A 14,702-nucleotide genomic window follows, 5' to 3' on the forward strand; every position below is an offset into this window, starting at 1 on the left:
CCTCTCTTCGACGCATCGGTATAGACACACAAGTCCTCTGAACCACTGGGCAAAGAAAGAACAGGAGCTGTCGTCAATCTGTCCTTCAACTCCTGAAATGCACTCTGGCAATCGTAGACCACTCGAACTTCACAGTCCCTCGTCAGATTGGACAATGGCAGGGCAATCTTGGAAAACCTGAAATGAAACGACGATAGTAACCCGCCAAACCAAGGAAACTGCGAACCTCTGAAACAGTGGTAGGAATAGGCCAACTCTGAATCGCCTCTATCTTCAATGGATCAACAGCAATGCATCTCTCGAAACCACATGGCCTAGAAAAGAAATCTGATCTGCCAAAACTCACACTTCTTCAACTTGCAAACAACCTCTTCTCTCGCAACAACTGAAGCACCACTCTGAGATGCTCTGCATGAAGCTCTCTGGTCTTGGAATAGATCAAGATATCGTCAATGAAGACAATGGAAGCTATCCAGATAAGGCTTGAACACACGGTTCATCAGGTCCATGAAGACTGAAGGGGCATTGGTCAACCCAAAAGACATGACAAGAAACTCATAGTGACCGTACCTGGTCCGGAAAGCTGTCTTAGGGATATCAGACTCCCAACCTTCAACTGATAGTAGCCAGACCGAAGATCAATCTTCGAGAACACAGTGGCACCAGGAGCTGATCAAACAAATCATCTATCCGAGGCAACGGATACTTGTTCTTGACAGTCACTTTGTGATCTCCCTGTAGTCGATACACAGCCGCAAGGAACCATCCTTCTTCTTGACAAACAGAACCGGAGCTCCCAAGGCGAAGAACTCGGACGAATAAAGCCTTGTCTAAAAGATCCTGCAACTGAGTTCTTCAACTCCTTCATCTCGGTGGGCCATCCTGTACGGAGCTTTAGAGATAGGAACCGTACCTGGAGCTAAATCGACCACAAACTCAACATCCCTATCCGGCGGCAAACCCGGAACATCATCCTCAAACACATCAGCAAACTCCCTCACCACATCAATATCATCTACATCAACTTAATCAATCTATCAACATCCACAATAAAGCAAGAATCCATCGCACCTCTACACAACAATCTCTCCAGCCTCAAGACAAGAATAAAAGGAAGGACCAGCGAAGTACCTGCACTGGCGAGCGCTCCTCCCTGGCCATCATCTGCAAAGTCACCTTCTTAGCAACACAATCGATAACTGCAACGGTAAGTCGAAAGCCAATCCATGCCAAGAATAACGTCGAAAGCAACCATAGGGATAACAATCAAATCAGCGAAGACAACTCGCTCCTCAATACGAACAGGGCACGCAAAGACAATCGATGTCGGGCACAACACGTCCCCCGAAGGCAAAACAACATTAAGATGAAGGGGAAGAATAGAGGAACTATACCCAAAGATTTCAAAAATATTCAGACATAAAAGAATGAGTAGCACCAGTATCAATCAAAGTAGTAGCTACTCTGCCTGAAATCAAATAGTACTAAGGATCAATGAAGATTCACGATTAATACCTTCCTTCGTCATGGAAAGATACACCCTGCACCTTCCCTTGGCTATCTCCCCTCGGGCAATTCCTAGCACGTGACCCGCCGCACACACGAAAACAAGTATGAGTGCCCAATCTGCACTCTCTCTCTCGATGATGCTTACCACACTTTGGACACTGCGGCTCTCAGGATCAAATGGAACTGGAACTGGCGGAGGTCTAGGACTCGACTCCATCTTGCCCTTGCCCTTGAAACGATCCCGCCCCTCTGATTAGAACCCTGGCCTCTCTGAGCAATGGCCTAGTGTCTCTCTTGCCTCTCCCGGGCAATGTCCTTCTCATCCTGCTCGGCCAACAAAGCTTTGGACACAATCTCCTTGAAATAACAGCCTTGGACATGTTGATGTCACGACGAATCTCAGCTCTAAGGCCTCGAATGAAATGAGCGCCTTTGTCCTTGTCGTTCGAAGCAATATACGGAGCAAATAGGCAACCCTCCTCGAACTTCAGAATATACTGGCCAACATCCAAGCTCCCCTGTCTAAGTTCCAAGAACTCCGTAACCTTCCTCGCTCGAAGTGCGTCGGGGAAATACTTGTCGTAGACACAAGTCAGTGAACTCTGACCACTTCATGTTCGCAACATCAACTCCAACTTTCGTAGCATTCCACCAAATGCGGGCAGCCTTAACCAACATAACACTGCACAGCTAATCCTGTCTTTGTCCTCATACTGGAGATGATCGAAGATAGCTTCAAGCGCCTTGACCCACTCGACAGCAACTAGAGATCGGTGCTACCTGCGAATTCCGGTGGATCCATTCTCTTAAAAGAAGAAAAGATGGCATCAGTGCCAACAGCCTGAGCAACTTGACCTCTCACTTGGCCTCGACCCTGTCCTGCTCCTTGCAATCGGAGCAACTGCTGAATCTGATTGATCGCTATGCACCTTGGCCTGCTCCTTAGCAACTTGCCGAACTCGTCGACAATCTCGAGGAAGAACTATCCTCACCCTCTGCTGCCTTACGCTTAGGAGGCTACTCTACAATTGCTCACAAGACACCAATCAATAAATATAACAATGGATAGATGCAAGAAAACATACCCGGACATTTGAAAGTAGACGAAGTCATATGCATTGGTCCGAAGAACACCGCTCTGATACCACTAATATGTGACACCCTGACCCGATACAATAAATAAAAACAGCGGATTTAAAATTTTCTTTCAAACTGGAAGGAGTTTCAAAAACATTTTATAAAAGTGTTTACAAAATAACAACATGATCATTCCAATGACATAACAAAATACAAAATCATTAGTGTGATCATGTTACAAATGGTACAAAATAATCATCCTTCCAATCTTCGTATGCATATGACCCCCATCCACATCAACGTCCCGGTCCTCGCTCTTATCTGCATCACATGAAAATAACTGAAATGAAATAAATCTCAGCAGTGGAACTCTTACATAGCAATGATACATAGTATACACTGTAAAACATGGCTTTTAAATCATAATACCATCGACTCTGAAACATGAATAACGTAGCAATAACGGTACAATAGCAATAGCAATAGATAGCAATACGATGGTATTCTCTTTTCTATGGTTGGATTGATATCAATAGTATCTGTAACTGTGGTTGCCAATATCCCATCGATATAAATCGATAACTGTGAGGGGATAAAAGCCTATGGTCGATGATCACTAATTGCATGCATGCCATGGCTATGATAAATCAATCCAATAAAACATTTGAATTCTCAATAGCATTTAAGGCCGTCGTTTCGCAATCTCATAATATTTCTTGTATTCCCTTTATAACAATGGTGAGACATACAATGCCTCCAATAGATAATCAATGAAATGAATACATAGCAATGGATCAATGGAAGGGAATAACACTTTGAAACCTTTAAAACACAATACATATAATATCATGTGAGCAAAAAGGATGAAATTCCACTTACAAACCAATAGAACACACTCCAACTATACTCTTGGTACACCACCTACAACAATAATCCATAAATAACACCAATATCAAGACTAAATCCAAAAGTCCATGCTAAATAATCCATAGAACCATCAAAACATCAAATCCAAAATAACCCTTAACTCGAAACCTCATTAGAATCGCACCAAAACTTACCTAAGCTTCCTTATACCACGGAGAACGATGATCTCAAGTCGGAAATCGAAACAAGCCAAGAATCAAAGGTGGGAAGCAATTGAAATGGATGAAAACCCTTGCCAAAAGAGAAAAAAAATCGGAAATGGAGGAAAGAAGATAAGGTAGGTATGCCAACAACTCCCAAAAAGTCACTTAAAAACTCGCCCATACTTACACCGCGGGTGCGCCAACACAAGCCCCGCGGTTGCGCCATGCTCTCGGCATACAAAAATAATTCTCATGCACGATCACCGCGGGTGCGGTGCTACAATTACCCGCGGGTCGGTGCACACCGTCGGCTCCTTGCACTCCGGCGGTGGCGGTGATGCCACGGCCCTCCAAAACCAAAATCATGAATAGTACACCGCGGGGGCACTCATCTAAGAGCGCGGTGCACTCTACTCACGGCAATGAACAGTAACAAAACAACTAAAATCGTTCGAAACGCTGAAACGAACAATCACACCAACTAACACCTCAAATAAATAATAACCAATAATACTATAGCCCAAACACAACATAAACGCTAATCATAAACCCAATAACACAATAAAGCTTAAACCGTACCGTACACCGGCTCGGCTATTACAGTTTCTGGTCGCGATGTTAATTTCTTAGTTACTTTTGGAATACTTTATGGGCTAAACTTGGCACAAAATTGTTGTTTTCTACTACTTGTCATCCTCAAACGGATGGACAAACTGAAGTTGTCAATAGAACTTTGGGAACACTTTTGCGTGCTATTCTTAAAAGAACTTGGATTGACATTTCTATGGACTTTTTTGGGGTTGCCTAGGACTAAAGAGGGAGGGATTCTATTTTTTTTGTTGTGGAAAGATTCTCTAAGACTGCAATTTTATAGCTTTCATAAAAACCGATGATGCTTCAAACATTGCGATTTGTTCTTTAGAGAAGTCGATAGGTTGCATGGAATGCTTAGGACTATTGTTTCTGGTCGCGATGTTAAATTCTTGAGTTAATTTTTGAATACTTTATGGGCTAAACTTGGCACAAAATTGTTGTTTTCTACTACTTGTCATCCTCAAACGGATGGACAAACTGAAGTTGTCATAGAACTTTGGGAACACTTTTGCGTGCATTCTTAAAAAGAACTTGGATTGACATTTCGATGGACTTTATTTGGGGTTGCCTAGGACTAGAAGGGGAGGGATTCTATTTTTGTTGATGTTGATAGATTCTCTAAGATTGCACATTTTATAACTTGTCATAAAACCGATGATGCTTCAAACATTGCGGATTGTTCTTTAGAGAAGTCGCTAGGTTGCATGGAATGCCTAGGACTATTGTTTCTGGTCGCGATGTTAAATTCTTGAGTTACTTTTGGAAAACTTTATGGGCTAAACTTGGCACAAAATTGTTGTTTCTACTAGTCATCCAACGGATGGACAAACTGAAGTTGTCAATAGAACTTTGGGAACACTTTTGCGTGCTATTCTTAAAAAGAACTTGGATTGACATTTCTATGGACTTTATTTGGGGTTGCCTAGGACTAAGAAGGGGATGGATTCTATTTTTGTTGTTGTGGATAGATTCTAAGATGGCACATTTTATAGCTTGTTATAAAACCGATGATGCTTCAAAACATTGTGATTTTTTCTTTAGAGAAGTCGTTAGTGTGGGGACCCGGACGCTAATCAAGTTCTTATCATAATTGGGACTAATTAATCAATTAAAAAAAGGGTCTAATTTTTTTTTTAAATGCGGAACGTAGTGAAGTAAAACTCATATACATATCAGTATAAAATACAATTCAGTCCTGTACTGCATGCATTCAAAATAAACTAAGGTTTAACAACTAATGTCAAGTGTTCAACCCTATCTCTAATCCAAGTCCGGAGCCTCCACTCTAATCACGATCTCTCCTCATCTCCTGGATCCTGATCCTATCCCACCTGTTGTCAAGTACACATCAGACACAAGACAACAGCCGGATAATCCGGTGAGAATTAATCCCAGTATAAATCAATGAAACATGCAATCATATAAACAATATAAAGCATGTAATCAGGTAACAGATATATTATCAAAATCTGAAACATAATCAATAGCAATCTGTCGACATAATTCTACAGTTCAGACTAGACTCAATCCTAGTCTAGGGATCCCGGTTTCAGATGTGGTGTTCCTATATCGAATTCCGTAATAGAAGGAACTGTATTCCTATTACTCGATATAACCAATATCCTGGTATTCCTATATCGATTCCGTAATAGACGAATTCTCATTTCCTATTACTCGATATAACCAAACATCCGGTGTCCTGACCTATCCGTCATGGACTGCAGTTCTATCTTTAATAACCTATCTTGAGACATCGTGCAATGTGCCGTGGCGATACCACCACTATCCGGCACTTCTGTCACAAGATAAATCGTCTACTAGCTGTCATCTAAAATCAAGAGAACAAGTATATCATCAATTCAATGCAAATATCAATGCAATAAAGTAAAGTTGTGATTTAGGGAAACCCAAGTCCAAACCGACTCAAGTCCATCTCCCAATACCACATTGACTTATACCTTTGTCTTCTCCGTCTGACGAAGACGATGATCTGTCCATATCAAATCTGAAATGACAATAACAAATACACTGTATCAATGTGTAACTCAATTCAAAATCTGTTCTATCAATACTCAAATCAGTATACAATCTGATCAATATCTGAATAAGATACAATCTAAGTCATGTCATCGATATCACCATATAATCGAAATCATAACTGAATCTGATCAATCTGAATCAACTGATGTTTCAACGGCACAATAACACAGTCTTGTCACCCCGTCAATCTCAACATCACAGATATCATTTCTACATGCGTTATCACAATACCATATCTCATTCTTCTAATTCTAGTATGTCAATATCTATGAATTCACTCCGGATCTGTTGAATTCATAACACAGACATACAGTATAATTTCTTCGATCTGACTTCACATATATACTGAATAGTCTATTCAGATTCATTCTGTCTCAATCTACAGAACCTATGCTCTGATACCACCTGTTGTGGGGACCCGGGCTCTAATTCTTGTTCTTCGGGATTAAATGGATCATTAATATAAAAAGTGGGTCAAATTTTTCGCTTTTACATTAACTCAAATGAAAGCTAACACAAGAAGATTCTATGTTATTCAAAAACATAATATACAAACATAAGATACAAATATGTTTGGTTTCAAACCATATTCGACAACTAGTAATTAAATACAGTACATGCCAAAAGTACAACTACTAGTGCTTCTGCTATGCCCGAGATCACCACGCTATGTCCATCTCTCATCCTCTGCGTGACTCAGATCCTGCCCCACCTGTTGTTATGCACACATACAGACATAACAACAGCCGGAAACTCCGGTGAGAACAAATCCCAGTATAAACATGTATACATGCATATAATCAATTAAACATGAAACATGCTATCATGAATGACATCATATGCACATGCAATGCAATGCGAATCAAACCATGTCTGGACTCGACTCGACTAGAACTCTAGGGATCCCGGTGTGAATAAGACGTCAATGGCTGTCACCTACCCTCCCACTCGGGGTGACTGTACGTCTTATTCCTAGACTTCGGTCTGAGCTGTATCAACGGCTGGCAATAGGAGTCGAGACTGCTCCTAAGCTGAGATACACCGAACATCTAGATAGTTGACAATGACTGCCAACGACTCTCCTATCTTAAATGCAATGACTATCAATCTGTAACAAAGCATGCTCATATTCATATCTGAATATCACAATGCTCTTACATGCTTGAATACATTTCTATAATCAAAGCATAATCATGTAACAAGATTTGCATATAATTCTATAAACAAGTCATAAACATGTTACCATATATACAACAATACTAGTATGTGATTTTGGTTTGGGAAACTCAAATAATATCTTATTTGAGTTGTGGCTTCCCAAACAACATGGTTTATACCTTTCTTGTTGCTAAACCTTTATCGATGTCGAGGTTTCGATGTCGAAGTGAGGTATGATAAATCTGAAATGGCAATGTAGAGATGCATTCTATCAATATACAACTCCAAGCAACTCATATGAAATCCATATTCAATCTTGGTAACAATTGACGGCATAACGACGTGATTCTCAATACCGATAACTCAACCAATAATCAGTATATTCTCTACAAGCCATTGCATCAATAACAACACTCATAATTATCAACTTAGCCATGAGTTATTATCCTAAATCTGCATATTTAACTCTAAATATGCTGGAAAATAGTAACAATCGCATACGATATCCGATACTCAACCCGCTAGTGAATATACAATGCTCCTTATGCCAAGAACACAATATAATCATCATATTACAATTTCCCCAATCCATAAAATCTGAATCATGATGAAATCAACGTAAACTTACATCACTTTGAAGCTAATGATGAGAGCAATTCAAATCTTAACTCGGAATACGATTCGGGTGACTAAATCGTGAGAAATCTGAATTCAAGTGCAAGACTTCTCCTTTTTCCCCCAAGCTTTTCCCTTTCTCTCCCTCTCTCGGCTATTCTCTCTGAGCAAGAAGAAAATGATGCCACCTCTATATATACCTTGCATGATTTGTAACACATGGCTTATTCTTCAAAGGCCACGCATGACCGCGGGTGCGGTGATCTTAGGAGCGCGGCTGCGCCATGCTCTCGGCCACCCTATCATTTTCTGAATTTCGAGGACCGCAGGTGCGGTCGCGCGGGTGCGGTTGCACCACCGCGGGTGCGGTCTTGACCGCACCGCGGGTGCGGTCGTGCTTCGCACAAATTGTTCAACTTACTGTCACATACACCGCGGGTGCGGTATTCCTAGCACCGCAGGTGCGGTGTGGCTTCGGCTATGCTTGCTCAAAATGCCATAATTCATGCAATTGTTTATACTTTCATCTTATGACATGCATTCTCATATCTTCCGAGTCGTACGTCAATGAAGACTAATAATCTCGAGCCTTACAACCACCGCGGGCGCGGTCTTGTTCTTACCGCGGGTGCGGTGTGGCTTCGGCATAATCTTCCAAAATTCCATTTTTAATGACCGCGGGTGCATTCCTGTTCTGTGCGCGGGTGCGGTCGTGCCTCAAATAAAACTCTTATTATCTCATATCTTTTCTTCCCTCATTGCATGTCATGCATTCTCATATCTTCCGAGTCTCACGTTAACGAAATTAATAATCTTGGTTTATCAATTCTATAATTCTCGGGCATTACAGTTAGGTTGCATGGCATGCCTAGGACTGTTGTTTCTGGTCGCGATGTTAAATTTTTGAGTTACTTTTGGAATACTTTATGGGCTAAACTTGGCACAAAATTGTTGTTTTCTACTACTTGTCATCCTCAAACGGGTGGACAAATTGAAGTTGTCAATAGAACTTTGGGAACACTTTTGCGTGCTATTCTTAAAAAGAACTTGGATTGACATTTCGATGGACTTTATTTTGGGGTTGCCGAGGACTAAGAAGGGGAGTGATTCTATTTTTGTTTTTGTGGATAGATTCTCTAAGATGACACATTTTATAGCTTGTCATAAAACCGATGATGCTTCAAACATTGGGGATTTGTTCTTTAGAGAAGTCGCAAGGTTGCATGGAATTCCTAGGATTATTGTTTCTGGTCGCGATGTTAAATTCTTGAGTTACTTTTGGAATACTTTATGGGCTAAACTTGGCACAAAATTGTTGTTTTCTACTACTTGTCATCCTCAAACGGATGGACAAACTGAAGTTGTCAGTAGAACTATGGGAACACTTTTGCGTGCTATTCTTAAAAAGAACTTGGATTGACATTTCTATGGACTTTATTTTGGGGTTGCCTAGGACTAAGAAGGGGATGGATTCTATTTTTGTTGTTGTGAATAGATTCTCTAAGATGGCACATTTTATAGCTTGTTATAAAACCGATGATGCTTCAAACATTGCGGATTTTTTCTTTAGAGAAGTCGTTAGGTTGCATGGCATGCCTAGGACTATTGTTTCTGGTCGCGATGTTAAATTTTTGAGTTACTTTTGGAATACTTTATGGGCTAAACTTGGCACAAAATTGTTGTTTTCTACTACTTGTCATCCTCAAACGGATGGACAAACTGAAGTTGTCAATAGAACTTTGGGAACACTTTTGCGTGCTATTCTTAAAAAGAACTTGGATTTACATTTCTATGAACTTTATTTTGGGGTTGCCTAGGACTAAGAAGGGGAGGGATTCTATTTTTGTTGTTGTGGATAGATTCTCTAAGATTGCACATTTTATAGCTTGTCATAAAACCGATGATGCTTCAAACATTACGGATTTGTTCTTTAGAGAAGTCGCTAGGTTGCATGGAATGCCTAGGACTATTGTTTCTGGTCGCGATGTTAAATTCTTGAGTTACTTTTGGAATACTTTATGGGCTAAACTTGGCACAAAATTGTTGTTTTCTACTACTTGTCATCCTCAAACGGATGGACAAACTGAAGTTGTCAATAGAACTTTGGGAACACTTTTGCGTGCTATTCTTAAAAAGAACTTGGATTGACATTTCTATGGACTTTATTTTGGGGTTGCCGAGGACTAAGAAGGGGAGTGATTCTATTTTTGTTTTTGTGGATAGATTCTCTAAGATGACACATTTTATAGCTTGTCATAAAACCGATGATGCTTCAAACATTGCGGATTTGTTCTTTAGAGAAGTCGCTAGGTTGCATGGAATGCCTAGGACTATTGTTTCTGGTCGCAATGTTAAACTCTTGAGTTACTTTTGGAATACTTTATGGGCTATACTTGGCACAAAATTGTTGTTTTCTACTACTTGTCATCCTCAAACGGATGGAAAAACTGAAGTTGTCAATAGAACTTTGGGAACACTTTTGCGTGCTATTCTTAAAAAGAACTTGGATTGACATTTCTATGGACTTTATTTTGGGGTTGCCTAGGACTAAGAAGGGGATGGATTCTATTTTTGTTGTTGTGGATAGATTCTCTAAGATGGCACATTTTATACCTTGTTATAAAACCGATGATGCTTCAAACATTGCGGATTTTTTCTTTAGAGAAGTCGTTAGGTTGCATGGCATTCCTAGGACTATTGTTTCTGGTCGCGATGTTAAATTTTTGAGTTACTTTTGGAATACTTTATGGGCTAAACTTGGCACAAAATTGTTGTTTTCTACTACTTGTCATCCTCAAACGGATGGACAAACTGAAGTTGTCAATAGAACTTTGGGAACACTTTTGCGTGCTATTCTTAAAAAGAACTTGGATTGACATTTCTATGGACTTTATTTTGGGGTTGCCTAGGACTAAGAAGGAGAGGGATTCTATTTTTGTTGTTGTGGATAGATTCTCTAAGATGACACATTTTATAGCTTGTCATAAAACCGATGATGCTTCAAACATTGCGGATTTGTTCTTTAGAGAAGTCGCTAGGTTGCATTGAATGCCTAGCACTATTGTTTCTGGTCGCGATGTTAAATTCTTGAGTTACTTTTGGAATACTTTATGGGCTAAACTTGGCACAAAATTGTTGTTTTCTACTACTTGTCATCCTCAAACGGATGGACAAACTGAAGTTGTCAATAGAACTTTGGGAACACTTTTGCGTGCTATTCTTAAAAAGAACTTGGATTGACATTTCTATGGACTTTATTTTGGGGTTGCCTAGGACTAAGAAGGGGATGGATTCTATTTTTGTTGTTGTGGATAGATTCTCTAAGATGGCACATTTTATAGCTTGTTATAAAACCGATGATGCTTCCAACATTGCGGATTTGTTCTTTAGAGAAGTCGCTAGGTTGCATGGAATGCCTAGGACTATTGTTTCTGGTCGCGATGTTAAATTCTTGAGTTACTTTTGGAATACTTTATGGGCTAAACTTGGCACAAAATTTCTTGTTTTCTACTACTTGTCATCCTCAAACGGATGGACAAACTGAAGTTGTCAATAGAACTTTGGGAACACTTTTGCGTGCTATTCTTAAAAAGAACTTGGATTGACATTTCGATGGACTTTATTTTGGGGTTGCCGAGGACTAAGAAGGGGAGTGATTCTATTTTTGTTTTTGTGGATAGATTCACTAAGATGACACATTTTATAGCTTTTCATAAAACCGATGATGCTTCAAACATTGCGGATTTGTTCATTAGAGAAGTCGCTAGGTTGCATGGAATTCCTAGGACTATTGTTTCTTGTCGCGATGTTAAATTCTTGAGTTACTTTTGGAATACTTTATGGGCTAAACTTGGCACAAAATTGTTGTTTTCTACTACTTGTCATCCTCAAACGGATGGACAAACTGAAGTTGTCAATAGAACTTTGGGAACACTTTTGCGTGCTATTCTTAAAAAGAACTTGGATTGACATTTCGATGGACTTTATTTTGGGGTTGCCGAGGACTAAGAAGGGGAGTGATTCTATTTTTGTTTTTGTGGATAGATTCACTAAGATGACACATTTTATAGCTTGTCATAAAACCGATGATGCTTCAAACATTGCGGATTTGTTCATTAGAGAAGTCGCTAGGTTGCATGGAATTCCTAGGACTATTGTTTCTTGTCGCGATGTTAAATTCTTGAGTTACTTTTGGAATACTTTATGGGCTAAACTTGGCACAAAATTGTTGTTTTCTACTACTTGTCATCCTCAAACGGATGGACAAACTGAAGTTGTCAATAGAACTTTGGGAACACTTTTGCGTGCTATTCTTAAAAAGAACTTGGATTGACATTTCGATGGACTTTATTTTGGGGTTGCCGAGGACTAAGAAGGGGAGTGATTCTATTTTTGTTTTTGTGGATAGATTCTCTAAGATGACACATTTTATAGCTTGTCATAAAACCGATGATGCTTCAAACATTGCGGATTTGTTCTTTAGAGAAGTCGCTAGGTTGCATGGAATGCCTAGGACTATTGTTTCTGGTCGCGATGTTAAACTCTTGAGTTACTTTTGGAATACTTTATGGGCTATACTTGGCACAAAATTGTTGTTTTCTACTACTTGTCATCCTCAAACGGATGGAAAAACTGAAGTTGTCAATAGAACTTTGGGAACACTTTTGCGTGCTATTCTTAAAAAGAACTTGGATTGACATTTCTATTGACTTTATTTTGGGGTTGCCTAGGACTAAGAAGGGGATTGATTCTATTTTTGTTGTTGTGGATAGATTCTCTAAGATGGCACATTTTATACCTTGTTATAAAACCGATGATGCTTCAAACATTGCGGATTTTTTCTTTAGAGAAGTCGTTAGGTTGCATGGCATGCCAAGGACTATTGTTTCTGGTCGCGATGTTAAATTCTTGAGTTACTTTTGGAAGACTTTATGGGCTAAACTTGGCACAAAATTATTGTTTTCTACTACTTGTCATCCTCAAACGGATGGACAAACTGAAGTTTTCAATAGAACTTTGGGAACAGTTTTGCGTGCTATTCTTAAAAAGAACTTGGATTGACATTTCGATGGACTTTATTTTGGGGTTGCCGAGGACAAAGAATGGGAGTGATTCTATTTTTGTTTTTGTGGATAGATTCTCTAAGATGACACATTTTATAGCTTGTCATAAAACCGATGATGCTTCCAACATTGCGGATTTGTTCTTTAGAGAAGTCGCTAGGTTGCATGGAATGCCTAGGACTATTGTTTCTGGTCGCGATGTTAAATTCTTGAGTTACTTTTGAATACTTTATGGGCTAAACTTGGCACAAAATTGTTGTTTTCTACTACTTGTCATCCTCAAACGGATGGACAAACTGAAGTTGTCAATAGAACTTTGGGAACACTTTTGCGTGCTATTCTTAAAAAGAACTTGGATTGACATTTCTATGGACTTTATTTTGGGGTTGCCTAGGACTAAGAAGGGGAGGGATTCTATTTTTGTTGTTGTGGATCGATTCTCTAAGATTGCACATTTTATAGCTTGTCATAAAACCGATGATGCTTCAAACATTGCGGATTTGTTCTTTAGAGAAGTCGCTAGGTTGCATGGAATGCTTAGGACTATTGTTTCTAGTCGCGATGTTAAATTCTTGAGTTACTTTTGGAAGACTTTATGGCCTAAACTTGGCACAAAATTATTGTTTTCTACTACTTGTCATCCTTAAACGGATGGACAAACTGAAGTTTTCAATAAAACTTTGGGAACAGTTTTGCGTGCTATTCTTAAAAAGAACTTGGATTGGCATTTTGATGGACTTTATTTTGGGGTTGCCGAGGACTAAGAAGGGGAGTGATTCTATTTTTGTTTTTGTGGATAGATTCTCTAAGATGACACATTTTATAGCTTGTCATAAAACCGATGATTCTTCCAACATTGCGGATTTGTTCTTTAGAGAAGTCGCTAGGTTGCATGGAATGCCTAGGACTATTGTTTCTGGTCGCGATGTTAAATTCTTGAGTTACTTTTGGAATACTTTATGGGCTAAACTTGGCACAAAATTGTTGTTTTCTACTACTTGTCATCCTCAAACGGATGGACAAACTGAAGTTGTCAATAGAACTTTGGGAACACTTTTGCGTGCTATTCTTAAAAAGAACTTGGATTGACATTTCGATGGACTTTATTTTGGGGTTGCCGAGGACTAAGAAGGGGAGTGATTCTATTTTTGTTTTTGTGGATAGATTCTCTAAGATGACACATTTTATAGCTTGTCATAAAACCGATGATGCTTCAAACATTGCGGATTTGTTCATTAGAGAAGTCGCTAGGTTGCATGGAATTCCTAGGACTATTGTTTCTGGTCGCGATGTTAAATTCTTGAGTTACTTTTGGAATACTTTATGGGCTAAACTTGGCACAAAATTGTTGTTTTCTACTACTTGTCATCCTCAAACGGATGGACAAACTGAAGTTGTCAATAGAACTTTGGGAACACTTTTGCGTGCTATTCTTAAAAAGAACTTGGATTGACATTTCGATGGACTTTATTTTGTGGTTGCCGAGGACTAAGAAGGGGAGTGATTCTATTTTTGTTTTTGTGGATAGATTCTCTAAGATGACACATTTTATAGCTTGTCATAAAACCGATGATGC

This window comes from Primulina eburnea, chromosome 3 (assembly GCF_022965805.1).
Source record: "Primulina eburnea isolate SZY01 chromosome 3, ASM2296580v1, whole genome shotgun sequence".
Lineage (NCBI taxonomy): Eukaryota > Viridiplantae > Streptophyta > Magnoliopsida > Lamiales > Gesneriaceae > Primulina > Primulina eburnea.